Source organism: Onychomys torridus, chromosome X (assembly GCF_903995425.1).
Source record: "Onychomys torridus chromosome X, mOncTor1.1, whole genome shotgun sequence".
Lineage (NCBI taxonomy): Eukaryota > Metazoa > Chordata > Mammalia > Rodentia > Cricetidae > Onychomys > Onychomys torridus.
The window spans coordinates 100,392,056-100,410,523 of record NC_050466.1 but is presented as its reverse complement, the minus strand read 5'-3'; positions in this window follow the sequence as shown (position 1 = coordinate 100,410,523).

The following is an 18,468-nucleotide window of genomic DNA, read 5'->3' as shown; positions in this document are numbered from 1 at the left end:
ACATTTATGAAGCATGTGGCATCTCAATCCCTAACCACATTCTAAATATTTGTTCATATAACCACAGATAATGTTGTACCCATTTCAAGAAATGCCCAGAGACCACCAAGGAGCCGGTTTCCGATGCAAACACATAAAGGTCCTTTTATTCAGGTTCAACCTGGGCCACTGCACAGCAGATGGAAGGAAATGTGGCCACGGCCACAAGTCCAAGTAGAAAGTTTTTATAGGGAAAAGCCACAAGCCAGGAATTGGCAACTTGGGATTGGGTAGAAGGGATATGGGGCAAGGTGATTTTTTGAAACTATTGGTCTAGACTTTGGGCACGAAACCACATTTGAAATCATTGGGTTAGACTTTTGGCGGGGAACTACAACCTGCTGAACAGGATTATCAGGACTGCTCAGCAGGATTATCTAGATATCTTCAAGGGCCATAAACCACAGACAGTATGTCTGCGGGAGGATACTGCTCTGTATCTGTTTGAGTTGTCATGGCACATTCCAGAGGTCCTTGCTGGAACTGAGTACAGCAGGTGGTCTGAGATGGTGGCCCTACCCTAAGATGGAGTCAAGTCTAGACTTTCACAATAAGTGCAGTCTTTTTCCTTTAACAAGGAATTTCTATTTGTAACAGATGGAGACCATCATAGAAAAAAATGCAAACAGTTAAACTGCAGAGTTATAGAGCACTCCATGCCCAACAATACAGCTCCCACACCTAAAGCCAGGGATCATTGTGGAAGAGGGAGCTGAAAGGTTGTACAAGTCAGAGAATCAGGCGTTTGCTGTGAGACTGTCTTCTAGAAATGCTGAAGACTCACAAACAATACTGCCTAAACACAGGTTGAACATGCTAATGGAGACAAGAGTAGGTACCCCAGCAGACCTCAGCCCCACACAAAGAACTACAGATAACTAAGGAATGCTGAGAGCCGGAGAAAGAGTCCCAGGCAAGAGCACACCAATTGGTTATCCCATACCAAACGGTTAGTTCTGAAAATGTACGTACAAATACCATTATGCAGACTGAGCAGGTTGTTCTTATGTATTTATATATCACATGTGTGTGTATATTACATATATATTTCTAAGAACACTTATGCAACAACAAATCCATGAAAAGAAGTCATGGATTTGAAAAAGAGCAAGTAGGGTTATATGGGAGTGTTTAGAGGGAAGGGGAGAATTACATATTTATATTATAATCTCAAAAACTTAAATAAATAATTGCAAAACCCCTCCTTGTGTGATACTGTACTGTTGAAAACTCTGCATTTCAAATAAAAGCAAAATTGTTAGTACCAATTATTCAAATTTTTGCATATGAATATGAGTGCATAGTTATGTAATTCAATTTTTAAAAATATTCTTTTAAAATTTACTGATTTTTTTCCTCTGACAATTTTATGCATGTGTGTAGTTCATTCTGATTAACCCCCCTTCTTTATCTTCCCTAAATGAAGAGTGAGCATTTTTAAATATTTGGCTGTAGTTCCAAATACAGACACTAGATGGTAGCGGTGGCTTTGTAACAAAATGGTTTTCCATTCACTACAAAATGAGAAAACAAGTGAATATCTCACACCTTGAACAAATGTCCAAAGGTTTAGGATTTTATCATGGAGTTAATGGTAAAATATTAAATCAGTCTCTTTAAATACAACAAAAAGTACTGCATTAAAATATTTTTGTCTGACGACAGTGCCATTTTTAGATCTGGAAACGTCACTTTTGAAATTAAAACAAGGATTTACATGAAAATTAATGATTCTTTATAGAGAAAAGAGGATTTAGACATTGTCAGACTAACTCCTCTACGTAACTGTGGCCCGCCAAAAGTCGCATGTTGACCACGGCTGTGCAGAGAAAAATGTTATCACGAGTCACATTTACCATGGGGGACGGGGGACTCGTGATCAATGAGCAAGGTGCTTTTTCTCTTTTAATCAGTGACAAAAGAGAAGCCTTTATATATTATTAGCCTTAGAAATAACTGCTTAAAATTTGTGAAATTTCCATTTAGTTTAATAACGTGAAAATTGAGGTGATGTTACCATTCAGTGACTGTCTTTCTGAAGGTATTCTTGGCTGAGATGTATTATCTTGTAGGGTCATAACTTCCGATTTATCTTGTCTAACACTTGTCATTTCATTTGCTCATTCAGGGAAACTGGCTTTCCCAAAGCATTTCCAACAATTCCCACCTTTGTGCTCAGAGTGAGAGGGGCCAGGCTGGGAGAAGGGTTCTGGGCCTTCCTGCTAATCTGTTCCACTGAAACATTGAGTGGTTCTGTCCTTCCTGCAGAAAGTAACATAATGTGGACCTTTCAAAAGAGAAGCCTGTAGCAAACTGCTTTAAAATGAAAGCGACCTCTAATGTCTGTGCGTATGAATATAATTGAATATACAAATAAGGCACACTTAGGGAACATACTATACATGGATTATTGCTAATACACAATTTTACACTCATTTTTGGAAAAAAAAATAGCATAATGAATTTACAAAGGTGACAGTAAGTATTTGTTCCTCTAAATTTGAAGTTTAAATAGTCAAAGAAATCCAGATGCTGTAACTCATTTTTTTTTTAAGTAACATTTTTACAGCTTTTTTTTTCCCATACAGTAAGAGGAACCCTAAGGGCATAATTTGTTAGTGTACATGGCACTATGAGACTTTATTTCTTCTAGTACGAGAAACAAACAAAACAACTAACTAGAAACAAAGAAACTAGGCAGCTGGCTGACTTCATCTTTCCTCCCTAAGCATTTTTGAGATTGAAAATGAATCATCCAGCACCTATAGAAAGCATCATGTGGTTTAGAGGTGTTACATATTATTCTTTCAGCTCATCATCACAGAAAACACCAGCATTTCAGTAAAATGCAGTTTGGTTTTATTAGTTTGTGTTCATATAACTGCTTATGAGAAATCCATAGGGTTTTATTTGAAATGTCTATAAAAGATGGACATTTTCCTTATTGAAACTTGCAAAAGTTTTGATTATGTTTAAAGTAATAGGCCTCATCTGGGTTCCATTGTTATCAATCTGTTTATTCTCTAAAACTCCACACTATAGAAGCAATCTAGAGGGAAGATTTGGACCAGTTGCTGCTGTGTGGATCTCATGCAGATGCTAGGTTTTTTTCTGTTAGGTAGAGAGGGCCGTAAGGATTCCCAGGCCTCAGGATTACTCAAAATGTGAAAAGTAATCAGGTTGATAATTTATATCCATGGTCCTGTGTATTTTTAAGCAGGAAACAGTAGCCAAATTGCATGTCATTATTTTTAATGACTGTCATCCAAGAAGCACAGCCTTATTCAATATTGTAATTACCATATTAATGTGAAAGAAATAAGGGAGAATGAAGAAGAAAAAAAGCAGTTTTTTTTAACTTGGACTCAGTATAATAAACCATTTGATTTAATATAGCACATTAGACTTCTTTTATGTTGTTTCATTTATGCATACATATAATAATAGGATCTTGTTTAAAGGGGAAGGGAAGGAATATGGATATTGTGGCGAACCTGCTGTTTGTCAGTCTCTTGGTTAGATTATTTGTGTCTGTTGTCTAGTGTGTGTGTGCGTGCATGCATGTGTGTGTGTGTGTGTGTGTGTGTATGTGTCTATTTAGTCATTATTAACAGAAAATTATCCCCTGGGAGATTTTGAGATGGTTGGATTTTATATTCTTTTTTTAATCAAGAATATCAAACTCTAACAGTACATAAGAGAAATGTGATATACATAAAAAAGAAGTATTAATGGTGACATGTGATGTTTAAAGTTGCTGTAGTTTAATCAGGAAATCTGTCTCTGATTTTGAATTGTGTATGATATATGTGTGAGCCCTGTAAGTGTATCTTCCACTTGCTTAGGTCTTTGGAGACTTATGCTAGTACAGCTGAGACATCTTCTTGGCTATTAATATTTAATATTAGTAACTGACTTTCAAGGAAATAAAATAAATTTTTACAATCACCAAAGTTATAGAATCTTATAGAAACAATGCAACATACAGTCCTGTGTCTGAAATACAAGGCTGACAAGCAAATAGTGGTAAGTAAACATATATATATATCGCAATCTTTTCTTGCAACTACCATAGAGCTGGACACAGTAACTGAAGGTGAAAATTTATTAGTAATAATATTGTACTATTTTCTTTTTGTTCTAGGGAGAAATTTTACAGAGGGAATATTCTGATGAATTTTATCAATTAAAGTAATTTTAAGTGACAGGAGGTAAAGCAAGGCAGCATAAATTTCAAAACATTTTTTGCTCAGTTTTTTTTTGAATACTTGGACATAGAGTTAATCAGAGGTAAAGATGACAAAGTATGACATGCTCATGTTGTGAAGTCATTGAATATCAGTTCCATGATGAAATTATGTCTCATTATTTCTTAACCATAAGTCTTAAAGATATTGCTTATTAGACAAAAGCTGATAACATCATGACCTTTCATTTTGATATCTGAGTAACAAATGGAGAATCTAAGGATTGACTGATACCTAACTGATGACCACGATAGAAGTTTTTCTAGAAAAGCCAGTGATGACCTAGAATGTGCCAGCCATGTATCTGACAAAGGTGTAATACAGGATGCCTTTGGCAGAAAATACTATTACAAAATCAACATTTGCAACACACTCTTACCAGGTATGAATTCTTGGCTCTGACTTCTAGTAGGAAGCATGACACTATGATGTTTTAGGACATGGGAGAGCAATGGTGGGTCAAAACAACTGGCCGAGGCAGAATTCATTTCAGAATTCTGTGGGCTGCAAATTCGTCAAGGGCAGGGCCATTCTAATTTGCTGTCTGTGAGTCCTTTTTGCTGAAGACAGTGATCTGCATTAAGTGTACATGCAAAAGACCTCTGTTGATAATAATAGTATTGGCTAAGAAGGAGGTAGAGATGACCCTAAACACAACTAGAAACCATTAGATGATGACAAACTTTGAGAAAATAGATAATAACCCTTTTCATGAGTCAAGTGATTTAATACTTACATATTTAAGTGCTAGGTATTATTTAGGGCTGCTATCCTCTAGAAGTCAGCCTGCTCAAATAATAACACACAATTAACAAAAGTCAACAGGAAATTTACTTCAGCCCTATAAACACACTGTCTGTGATTATGCGTTGTCCTAGGTTTAACGTATTTTAAGTGGATTCTCAGAGTAAAGAGAATTTTAGAAAAATTTCATGGAATTAAATTATGAAATTATGAAAATTTCACTCAATTATGAAAATATATGTATTTGCATTTATTTCATCAAATGGTGAGTATCCAAGCAAAAATAGTATTCTATAAACCGATCCTCATGCTACATTTACATGGCTAAATACAACAAATTGCAAGGAAATGATCTTGCTTTTTCTTCTCACATTGTCCAACTAATAGTGCTGTAAATCTCTTGAGCAGAACTGCACTAGTTGATCAGACTGCTCTTCAGAAAAAAAAAAAAACAAAGTACAGCCTCGCTTTCCAATCTATAACTCCTTTCAAAGACCACCTCTTCCCATTATAAAAATGACTCGTTCTGTGGCATGAAAATGGATATAAGAGATTAATGAAAAAAGGATATCTTAACAGAATAGCATAACAGCCTTTGAAGATCAAGGAAAGCTCACATAGGCAAACTCTAACATAAATTCAGAACACAAAAGAATTTTAACTAAAAACCAGCATCAGCATTGCATACCATGCTTGGAAAGAGAATAGATGTAATGTATTCTTATCACAAAAATGATAACTATGTGAGGTAAGGCCAGACCACAGTGTACACAGCTATATATACTTCAGATACCACTTTGATATACTAAATAGAATTTATTTGCTAATTAAAAATTATGTACAGTCTTTCCCCAAGGCTTATTACTGAAGAATAGCTCACAGAAGTTTCTGTATAAAAGAAGCTTCAGGAAAAGAAATGCTTCATCTTCCTAAATATTAATTAAACCATTTTTCTCTTTATCCCCTACATCTGAAGAAGAGATTTTCCTTCTTTCATTTTTTTCTTCATGCTCTTGATTCCATTTTTACAACACATCTTCACTCCATCAATTGCCCCCTTTCTGTGTATGCTTGCTTAAACTTCACTTTTTCCTTTTCTCAGCTTACCTGTGTGTTATATTTCATATGACATCAAAACACAAACAATAATTGTTCCCTTCTTGATGTCCTCCCTCAATTGAGCTTGTCCTATGTTATATAATTTAATTTCTAAAAATTATTATTGCCATTTTACAGTTTGGTTACCATCTCAATTTATTTTTCTTTCATTTCTCCATGCCTCACAAAAACTTGCACCTCTCATAATTTGCACCAGAAAAAAAGTTATTTGATTTTTCACTAACTTACATGAGTTTTGTCATGTCCTTTTATTATAGTGTATGAGAAAAAAACAATAGCACTAATAGTATATGTTATCATTGTCAATAGAAATCACATGGCTTTATATCATATCCCTTAACGATCCTTATACATGTCTTAAAATGCCATTTGTACTCACCATTACTTTAAAATTATGGTAGTTATTAGATGGTATGTGATTGCGGTCTTCCTGTCTATAGATGCTCATGACACACATAGATGGCCAGCTATTGAGTAGTTCATCCACAAAACGGTAAACTACTATACTCTCACATTGATAACCTAGGCATATACTTTTTTCTGATAGTCCATGTTTGTAAGTATTAATTAATTGACAGTAGATTAATCAAAACCACTCCAGAGTTTACTGTCTTGATTCATTTCATTCATTTAATAACTTTGATACAATGTCTTATGAAAATTAAACCTAACTTTAAATTTCCTATACGTGTTTTTTCAAATCTTCATTTTAACATGACAGATGCAATTGTGTTTATCACATAAAACATGACGCTTTGGAGTATACGTACATTGTGGGATGACTAAATATATAGAATTAGAATATAAAATAACTCATACATTTTCTTTTTTCACAAAATATGTAAGATTGACTCTATACCATTCAAGAATATAATCTATTTTTTTAGATAGGGTCTCTGGCTGGCCCAGACTTGCTGGCCTCCAAGTCACAGAGAGTCACAGAGAACTGTTTGCCTCTGCCTCCTGAGTGCTGGCATTATGAGTGTCTTCTATTGTACATAGCAAGCCCCAGGCCAGCAAGGACAACATAGTGGAGCAGTGCCTTCTATATACGACAACAAACCTGCACAATGACAGCACCAGCTAACATTCCAACATGGGTAGAAGAAATCACATGTAACCTTACCCTTAGATGAAGAGCTACAGTAAATTACTACAAACAGACAGAAAGCATCAGTATTCTCCAGGGACCAGGAGGGAGACTCCTAATAGGTTATCTAATCTCAAATCATAAACCCTAAACGTATACATACAAGAAACACTAAAGGGACTCAGGAGGTTTTGTGTGTATGTGTGATGGATGTATAACAACAATAACAAGAAGAGGTTATGAATATGAGAAGTAATAGGTGGACACAGGAGGAGTTGGAGAGTAGAGAGGGTGAGGTGGAAATAATGTGAATATAGTACTCATGTATAAATTCTCAAAAATGGAAAAATAAAACCAGAGTATAATCCAGGGGCTGGTAGGATGGCTCATGGTTTAAGACTGTCTTCAGTTCGCAGAACACAAATGAGTGTGAGAGGATAAACTGGTCCTCTGACCTCTACACATGTACACAAACACCCAAATAATAATAATAACAACAGTAAATCACTAAAAATATAATCCATTGTTACTAACTATAGACACTTTGTTGTACAATAAATCTCTTGGACTTATTCCTTGAAACTTCCCACCCCACCCTATCCCTGGTAATCAATATTCTACTAATCAGCTTTGTGAGAGTAAACTTGTTTTGCCTGCATATGAGTGATAGCATTCAGTATTTGTCTCTCCTACACCTTGCCTATTTACTTAACATTATGGTATTGCAAGTTGTAAGGTTTTCTTCTTTTATTTAAAAACTTCATTAAAATCTAATTACATATCTTTCTCCATTCCCTTTCCTCCATTTATCCCTTCCTATGTCTGTCCCTTCCAATTCCTCCCATGTCATAACCATCTCAAATCAATAACTTCCCTTTTTTGATTAAATATGTGTTTTTTATATGAAGTTATGACATTTTGTATGACAACGCTCTCCACAAGGACCATATACTATCTAAAGAAAAACACAGTTCCTGGCATGAGAAATCTCCATTCAGGATCTTGATTAGGGTATTCCAAGTGACTCCCAAAACAATATATACTGCTGCTGTTGACCTTGATTGCTGCTCAGAAGTAGAAATTAAGTATCTATTACTGAAGATGCCATATCCCTTAAACATGGGGCTGGGGAGTTTTGAGCTAGATCTAACTTAAAGGCCACCTTCCTGCAATCTAGCTTTCATAGAACTAAAAGATGCTATGCAAACTGCCTAGGGAAGAAAAACTAATAGTTCTAGCCAGTAGTGATGCCTAGGGAACACAACAATGACTGGCATGGCAAGGTATCCCTAAGAGTGCAGTAGCAGCACTCAGATTTGAGCAGTAACCAACAGCTGACTAATTGGACTTAAGGTCTGCTTAACAGGAAGGAATTCTTGTCTGGTACTGGAAACCTAGTCAACTACCCAGAGCTAGTGATGTCAGAGATCTTAGAAGAGAACCTACCATTGCAACTTTACTTTACTAGACCTAATTCCTGATAGCATTCTAAATACTTATCCTTACACCCATAGATATATGTAGCTCTCACTCTGCTTTGAAGAATCTTCTCTTTGCAGCAAAGGAAGACCTTTACAGAAAACCCAAACTGGTCATAATGTAGAGCTCAACAGCTCATGGGGACCTCAGCCCCAATGGATACATCTACAACACATCTCTGGCACCTAAGAATCAGGGGATATTAGAGAAGAAAGGAAAGAATGATCTTACGAGTCAGAGGACCAGGAAGTCTGCTGTGAAATTGTTACAGCCTAGGAATGTCAGAGAAGATACATCCACAATACCTCAATAGTATGGCTGCATAAATAAACCCTGGACAATGACAATATCAATAGACATGCTAGCATGGAAGGAGGGAAAAAAACATAAAAACAAAAGAGATAAGCTAGAGATACCACACTACCAAACTTCAAAAGATTCTACAAGGCAAACTGTCAGGGCAAATAGCTGGAAATAACACATTGTTGAGGAATCATGGGAATAGCTTCCCTGTCATTTCCAGGAGAAACAACATCACAGCAGATTTTCTGATCCTCTGGTTCTTACAAGCTTTCCATCTCCTCCACTCACTTTAAAATAATGATGCTTTATTTTCTGGCTATTGAGATGTTTTATTAACATGTATCTTTATATTAATATCTTAATGGTATATGTGATTTGCAAGTATTTCCTCTATTCTGTTTTCTCCTAAAACCACTGCTTTTGAAAAGATGCACCAGCTTTTTATGTAATTCCATAGAAAATCAATACCAAGACTAATGTTATGGATTGTTCCTCTTGTTTGTTCTTCTAATTTAAGTCTTTAATCAATTTTATTTGATTTTTTTCTTATCGGGTTAGATAGGGCCAATTTTATTCTTGTACCAACAGCATCTAATAAAAAGACTGTCTTCTTTCATTTTGTATCCTTGGCACTTGTGTCAAAAATAAATTAGTGAAAAATATATTTTCACTATTTCTTTGGATATTCAGAGTATTTTATGACTCCACACAAAGTTTTAAATTTTTTATTTTCCTATATCTATAATCAATGTTATGATATTTTGGTAATGATTATATTGAATATATATGTTTGTGTACTAAATTGTGTAAGCCTTTTCAATCCAAGAAAACAGTACCGTGTAGTGGTATTTGCTCTGCCTATGAATTTGGACAACAGGGTCCAAAGGAGGCACTGCTTCTTGCTGTTGTAGGATAGGAGAGGGGAGGCATGGAGGTGGCTCAGCGGTTAAGAGCACTGACTGATATTTCAAGGACTGGGTTCAATTTCTAGGTCATCAGAGTCTGATCATAACAGGATAAAAAAATAAAAATAAATAAATAAAAGGAAGAAAGGACCACGTGACCCTTCTCTCCTTCCCTTTTAAGACAATGGCAATAAGCACTGCCTCCTTTGGGCCCTATAGCCCAAAGTCATGGATGGAGCAAATACCACTACAGTACAGGCTTCTATTTCTTATCATCCTTATTTTATTAATGTTTTATCATTTTCAATGTAAATATCTTTTTAATTTCTTGGTTAAGATAATTGTAAACCAAATTTAAGAATGTATTAAAAAGATCATCCACCATGTTCACCCCAGAGATGAAGGGATAGTTCAACATATATAAATTAATAATCATAATCTAACACATTGACAGGCTGAAACACAAAAATGACATAGTTATCTCATTAGATTCAGACAAAGCCTGTCTGAGTTAGGGTTTCTATTGCTGTAAAGAGGCATCATGACCATGGCAACTCTTATAAGGAAACTGGGGCTGGCTTACAATTCAGAGGTGTAGTCCATTATTGTCATGGCAGGAAACACATCAGCATTTGGGCAGACAAGGTGTTGGAGAGGTAGCTGAAAGTTCTGCATTCAGATTGGCAGGCAACAGGAAGAGAATGAGACATTGGTGGGCCTGGCTTTAGCATCTGAGATCTCAAAGCCCACCCCCAGTGACACACTTCCTCCAACAAAGTCACACCTATGCCAAGAAAGCCTCTCCTTTTAATAGTACCACTCCCTATTGGCCTATGGAGGCAATTTTCATCCAAACCACCAAAAGGCCTTTGACAAAATCCAACATATCTTCATGATAAAAGTCCTGGAGAATCTATGAATACAGGGGGGCATATAAGAATATAGTAAAGTCAATATACAACAAGCTCACATCTAGCATTGTGTTAAATGGAGAAAAACTCAAAGTATTTCCAATAAAATCAGGAATAAATCAAGGTTATCCCATTTAATGAATTGATTAGGTTTAATGGTTTTTTTATTTGAGACTTATTTAACTGATAAAAAGATTTACTGAACTAGCATAGAACAGCTCACAGAATTGATAGACCAATTGAAGAAAGGCAGGCTTAGGAAGAATATAAACTAGGAAAGACATGGGAGTTCAAGTATTCAAAATCCACATCATATTATAATAACCATTAAGTGCTCCTAGCTTGGAACAAATATCTGTTAGTTATGGAGGTCAGAGTTCCTGGAATTACCCTAGTGAAATAATATGGCATATATTGTGATGGCTTTGCCTCTATCACATATTCAAAATAAGCATGAATTACCCAGCAAATCAGTGTTACTTAATAAGCACCAATGCATCTATTTGAATCAATGTTTTGCTTCCCAAATCTACCAGTTATTTTGCTGTCATATAGCCAAACCTAAGAGTAAATTAAATAATGTCACACTAATCTCTTGGCATCTCTTCTAAGGATGACAGAATAATTTGGAAGAGTGGGCAGAAGGAAGGTGAGAGCCAGAAGTTAAGGACAAAGGCTGTGTTATGTCTTCTGACTAAGACGCAATAATTATAATCATGAACTCAAACCAGTTGAGGTTGTATTCACTAGACGTCCAAAAGAATGAGCACCTCTAACTTCTAGGACTGGACCTCTACTTAGTCTCTTCTGCTCTAAAGTAAAGTGGCTCCTGTTTTTGTTGTTGTTTTGTTTTGTCTTGTTTTTCTCTGAGATGGGCCTTCTCTGTAGGTCTGGCTGTCCTGGAACTCTGGCCTCAAACTCAGAGATCCACCTGCCTCTGTTTCCTAAGTGCTGGCATTAAAGGTGCTTGCCACCAGCATCTAGCATGCTCTTTTCTGAAGGGAAATGGAGGAGCAATGGATATGGGAGAGAGGGGAGGTGAGAGAGGAACTGGGGGAAGTGGAGGAAGGGGAGGTTGTGGTTAGATGTAAGGTATAAGAGAAGAATTTACAAAAAAACATCAACTGTCAGGCATAGATAGGAGAGGGACTCACAGCCCCCTATTCCTAACTTCTGAACTGTTTGATAGAGATATATTCTGATTGAGGAGTTACTGTCTTCAACTGTTTACCCACTGGTGGACCCATGCTCCAATGGATAGTTCTAAATCCATGGTCATACATAATTGAACTCATAGCCATAATACAAAAAGACATCAATCTTGGGAGAGACTTGTAGAGAGGAAGGATTATAGGAAAGAGACATGAAAAGAGCTGCTGAGAAAGTAATCATAATGCACTATATGCATGCATGAAATTGCCAAAGAACAAGCTTATTTAATAAATATTATCCATTCATTCATTGAGAATTTAGATTTCTAAAGCTGTAGTGTTCTAAATATAAATGATCTTAAAATAGTTGCAAGTACACTTAGTAATGATGAGTAGATAAGGTAGGACAAAGATTTATTATATATCCCTGAAAAATTTGTAACTTTTTTTATTTTTTTCCTTTGATTGAAAAGAGATTCTTTTCTCATACAATATATCCTAATTATAGTTTTGCCTCCCTTTTCTCCTCCCAGTTGCTCTCTACATTCTCTCCCCTCCAGATTCACCCCCTTTCTGTCTCTCATTATAAAAGAACAGACTTCTGAGAAGTAACAACCAAAAATGACAAAATAAATCATAATAAGATGAAGCAAAAGCTATGATCTCAATGTTGGACAAGGCAACCCAACAGGAAGAAAGAGTTCCAAGAGCAGCCACAAGAGTCAGAGACCCACTCATTCTCATAGTCAGGAGTCCCATAAAAATAGTAAGCTAATACAAATTATATATATATATATATATATATATATATATATATATATATATATATATATATATATAAAGAGGACCTTGTGCAGACCCATGTAGGCCCTGTGCTTGCTGCTTCAGTCTCTGTGAGCTCACAGGTCCCTTGCTTAGTTGATTCAAGGGCCTTGTTCTCCTGGTGTCCTCGATTCCCACTGGCTCTTATCATCTTTCTAGCTCTGCTTCCTCGAGATTTCCTAAGTTCTGAGGGAGAAGGATCTGATGGAAACTTCCCACTTTGACTCTCTATCCACATAATTTCTGGTTGTGGATCTTCGCATCTGTTTCTATTCTGTAGGCTGCCGCTTGTCTTATTGATGGTATGCTTTGCCTTACAGAAGAAGCTTTTCAGTTTCATGAGGTCCCATTTATTAATTATTGATCTTAGTGCCTGTGGTAATGGTTTTCTATTCAGAATGTCATCTCCTGTGCCAATGTGTTCAAGGCTATTCTCCACTTTCCCTTCAATCAGGTTCAGTGTATCTGGATATATGTTGAAGTCTTTGGCCCACTTGGACTTTAGTTTTGTGCAGTGTGATAAATATGGACCTATTTGCATTCTTCTACATGTTAACATCCAGTTTGATCAGCACCATTTGTGGAAATGCTGTGTTTTTTCCAGTTTGTGTTTCTGGCTTATCAAAAGTTAGGTGTTCATGTATGTTTGGATTTATGTCTGGGTATTCGATTCGATTCCATTGATCAACTTTTTGTCTGCTTTTACATCAATATCATGCAGTTTTTTATTATTATAGTGCTTGAAATCAGGGATAGTAATACCTCTAGCAGTTTTTTTTATTGTTCAGGATTATTTAGCTAACTATTTTTACATAGGAAGTTAAGAATTGTCCTTTCAATGTCTGTAAAGAATTGTGTTGGAATGTTGATGGGGAATGCATTGAATCTGTAGATAGCTTTTGGTAGGATGTCCATTTTTTACTATGTAAATCCTATGAATACATGAGCATGGCAGATCTTTCCATCTTCTGATATCTTCTTCAGTTTCTTTCTTCAAAGACTTGAATTTTTTTATCATATAGGTCTTTCACTTGCTTGGTTAAAATTACCCCAAGATAGATTATTTGAGGCTATTGTGAAAGGTTTTGCTTTCCTGATTTCTTTCTCAGTCTATTTGTCATATGTATGTAATAGAGCTACAGATTTTTGTCAAGTTAATCTTGCATGTAGCTACTTTGCTAAAAGTGTTTATCAGCTGTAGGAGTTCATTGGTGGAATTTTTAAGGTCACTTATGTATACTATCTTATCATCTTCAAATGATGATATTTGACTTTTTCCTTTCCAGTTTGTATCCCTTTGATCTCTTTCAGTTATCTTACTGCTCTAGCTAAGACTTCAAGTACTATATTGCATAGATATGAAGAATGGGAAACCTTGTATTGTTCATGGTTTTAGTGGAATTTCTTTGAGTTTCTTTCCATTTACTTTGATGTTGGCTATGGGCTTGATCTATATTGCTTTTATTACGTTTAGGTATATCACTTGTTTCCCTAATCTCTCTAGGACTTTTATCATGAAGTGGAGTTGGATTTTGACAAAAGCCTTTTCTGCACAAAGAGATGATCATGTGGTTTTGTTTTTTCTTTCAGTTTGTTTATATGGCGGATTACAATTACTGATTTTCCTACAATGAACCATCTCTGGGATGAAGCCTACTTTACCATAGTGGATGATGTTTTGATGTGATTTTGAATTCTGTTGGCCAGTATTCTTTTTAAATCTATGGTCATATGGGAAATTGTTATATAATTTGCTTTCTTTGCTGGGTCTTTATGTGGTTTGGGTGTCAGGGTAACCATGGCCTCATAAAATGAGTTGGGAAATATTCTGTTTCTATTTTGTAGAATAATTTGAGGAGTATTGTCGTCAACTATTCTTTGGAAGTTTGATAGAATTCTGCCCCAAAGTTCTCAGGCCTTGGGCTTTTTTTTTTTTTTTTTTTTTTTTTAGATTTTCCAATTTAATGGAATGAAGGTTTTTAAAGTATACCCTTATGATTCTCTGGATGATTTCCTTGGTGTCTGTTTTTATGTCCCCCTTTTCATTTCTCATTTTTAAAAAAATTTGGATATTCTCTTGCTGTGAGATGGTCTTTCTGTATACATGCCATCCAGCCACCCAAGGCATAAGATACCAGCAGACAGGGAATGCCATGGTCATGTGGCAAAATGCAGATTAATAGAAATTGGTTAATTTAAGACATAAGAGCTAGCTAGCAATAAGCCTGAGCCATAGACCAAACAGTTTGTAATTAATATTAAACCTCTGAGTGATTATTTTTAAAGTGGCTGCGGGACTTCAGGACCAGGGCAAGACAGAGAAAAGTGTCTGGCTACATTCTTTCTTTGTCTTTTAGTTAGTTTTGATAAGGATTTGTCTATCTTGTTGATTTTCTCAAGGAACCAACTCTTTATTTCATTGATTCTTTTTATTGCTCTTTGTTTCTATTTTATTAATTTTAGCCCTCACTTTGATTATATCTTGTTGTCTACTCCTCTTATGTATTCTTCTTTTTGTTCCAGAGTTTTCAGGTGTGCTGTTAAGTTGCTAGTATGAGATCTCTCCAACTTTTTCATGTAGGCACTTAGTGCTATGAATTTTCTTCTTAACACCAATTTCATTGTGTCCCATAAGTTTGGGTATGCTGTGTATTCATTTTCATAGAATTATAGGAAGTCTTGAATTTCTTTATTTCTATCTTGATCCATGTTTCATTCAGTAGAGGGATATTAAATTTCTATGAGTTTGTAAGCTTTCTGGTTTTTTTCTTTCTCTTCTGATATACAGCTTTAAATCATGGAGAACTGATAGGAGTCTGGGAGTTACTTCAATTTTCTTGTACCTGTTGAGACTTTCTTTGTGTCCAAGTATGTGGTCAATTTTGAAGAAATTTGAAAGAGGTGCAGAGAAGAAGTTATATTCTTTTGTGTTTGGGTGATATGTTCTGTAAGTATGCTAGATCCATTTGGTTTATAACATCCATTACCTCTAGTATTTCTTTGTTTAGTTTTTGTCTGGATGACTTGTCTATTGGTGTAAGTGGGGTATTAAAGTCTCCCACTATCAGTGTATGAGGACCAATATGTGATTTAAGATGTAGTAGTAATTTTTTAACAAACTTGGATGTCCTTGTGTTTGAGGCATATATACTAAGGATTGAAATGTCATCCTGGTGGATTTTTAGTATGATGAGTATGTAGTGTCCTTTGCTTTCTCTTTTTTTTATTAGTTTTGGTTTGAATTATATTTTGTTAGATATCAAAATAGCTATACCCACTTGCTTCTTTAGGTCCATTTGCTTGGGACAACTTTTATAACCTTTTACCCTGAGGTTATATCTGTCCTTGATATTAAAGTGTGTTTCTTGGATGCAGCAGAAAGATGGACTTGGGTTTTGCATCCATTCTGTGATTCTGTGTCTTTTTATTGGGGGTGTTGAGACCATTATTATTGAGAGATATCAAAGACCAATGAATTTTGATTTCTGTTATTATTATTATGTTGTTGTTGTTGTTGTTGGTGGTGGTGGTGTGTGTGTGTGTGTGTGTGTGTGTGTGTGTGTGTGATTGTGTGTGTATGCTTCCCTTCTTTTGATTTTGGTGAAGTGGGATTTTCTGTGTTTTTCTGGGTATAGTCAATTTCCTTTGGTTGGACTTTTTCTTCTAGCACCTTTTGTAGGGTGAGATTTACAGATACTGTTTAAAGTTGGTTTTTTCATGTAATAGCTTATTTTCTCCATATATGGTGCTTGCTGGTTATTGTAGTCTGGGCTGGCATCTGTGGTATCTTAGGACATCTTTCCATCTTTTAGAGTTACCATTGAGAAATTACCTGTAATTCTAATACATCTGCCTTTATAAGTTACTTGGTCTTTGTCCTTTGCAGATTTCAACATTCTTTTTTTGTTCTGTATGTTTAGTGTTTTGATTACTATGTAAAAAAGGGACTTCTGTTCCTATCTATTTTGTGTTCTGAATGTTCTGTAGCTTTGTAGGCATCTCCTTCTTTGCGTTAGGAAATTTTTTTCTTTTCTGATTTTGTTGAAACTATTTTCACAGCCTTTGAGCTGGGGTTCTTCTCCTTTCTTTATTCCTATTATTCTTAGGTTTAGTCTTTTCATACTGTCGCAAATGTCCTGGATGTTTTGTGTCAGAAATTTTTTAAATTAGACATTTTCTTTGACCAATGTACTTATTTATTCTATTCAATCTTCAATGCCTTAGATTCTCTCTTCCATCTCTTGTATCCTGTTTGTGAAGCTTTCATTAGTCCCAAAGATGTGAGAAGAAAGACCGTTAATCCAAATCATCATAGTAAAATTAATTAGAACCAGCAGATGATGAAATCAAACTTCTTTTGTGTGTGTTTGTGTACATGGGCTGCCTCTCCCGAAGATGGAGTACAAGAGGTCAACACTGAATGTAGGAAAGATAGGGTTCATAGCTCAGCAATAGGGGGTTTCCAAATGGGGGGGATTTGGTAGGTAAATAGGCAGTGTTACAGAAGCAGAATATAATAACCCCCTGAAACAAACAAAGAGACAGTTATAAGGTGGTCATAATAACCATTTGAAACAAAGGCATGGCTTCCATTTCCTGGAACAGGCAATATAGAACCATTTGTAGTTAAGGTTACAGGTAGGCCATAGCTCAATCCTTGAGAAACAGATTTAATCATATCAATCTAGTTTATCTTTGATATAAGATAGCTTCCAAGCCTAAGATGGAGGCAGACTTGTTTATCACTTGACTTTGCAGTTCCTGTTTGAATTCTTAAATTTTTCTTTTATATGGAGGGAACATAATTCCCTCAGTTTATGTTTTCTTTGTTGCTTCTATTTCCGTTTTCAGGTCTTGAACAGTTCTCTTCATTTCCTTCAACTGTTTGTCTTTTATTTTATTTTATAATTAATTTAATTTTACATATCAGCCATGGATTACCCTGTCCTCCCTCCTCCACCCCACCCCACTCCCACCCTCCCCCCATCCCATACCCCCCCCCCATTCCCACCTCCTCTAGGGCAAGGACTCCCCTGGGGATTAATTTAATCCTGGTGGATTCAGTACAGGCAGGTACAGTCCCCTCCTTCCAGGCTGAGCAAAGTGTCCCTGTGTAAGCCCAAGGTTCCAAACAGCCAGCTCATGCACTAAGGACAGGTCTGGGTCCCACTGCCTGGGTGTCTCCCAAACAGTTCAAGCTATTCAGTTGTCTCACTTATCCAGAGGGCCTGATCCAGTTCCATGGGGGCTCCTCAGCTATTGGTTCATAGTTTGTTTATGTGTTTCCACTAGTTTGGTGTAGTTAGAGTTTTTCTGCCTGGCCCAGTCAGGACAAATCTCTCTTACCCGCCAGTCCCACAGTCGCTCAGACCCAACCAAGAAAGCACACAGAGACTTATACTGTTTAGAAACTGTATGGCCATGGCAGGCTTCTTGTTATCTACTTCTTCTATCTTAAATTAACCCATTTCTGTTAGTCTATACTTTGCCACATGGCTTGCGGCTTACCAGTGTCTTTACATGTTGCTTTTCATGGCGGTGGCTGGCGGTGTCCCTCCCCAGCCTTCTACTTCCCAGAATTCTCTTCTCTCTTGTCCCGCCTATACTTCCTGCCTGGCCACTGGCCAATCAGAACTTTATTTACACAGAGCAATATCC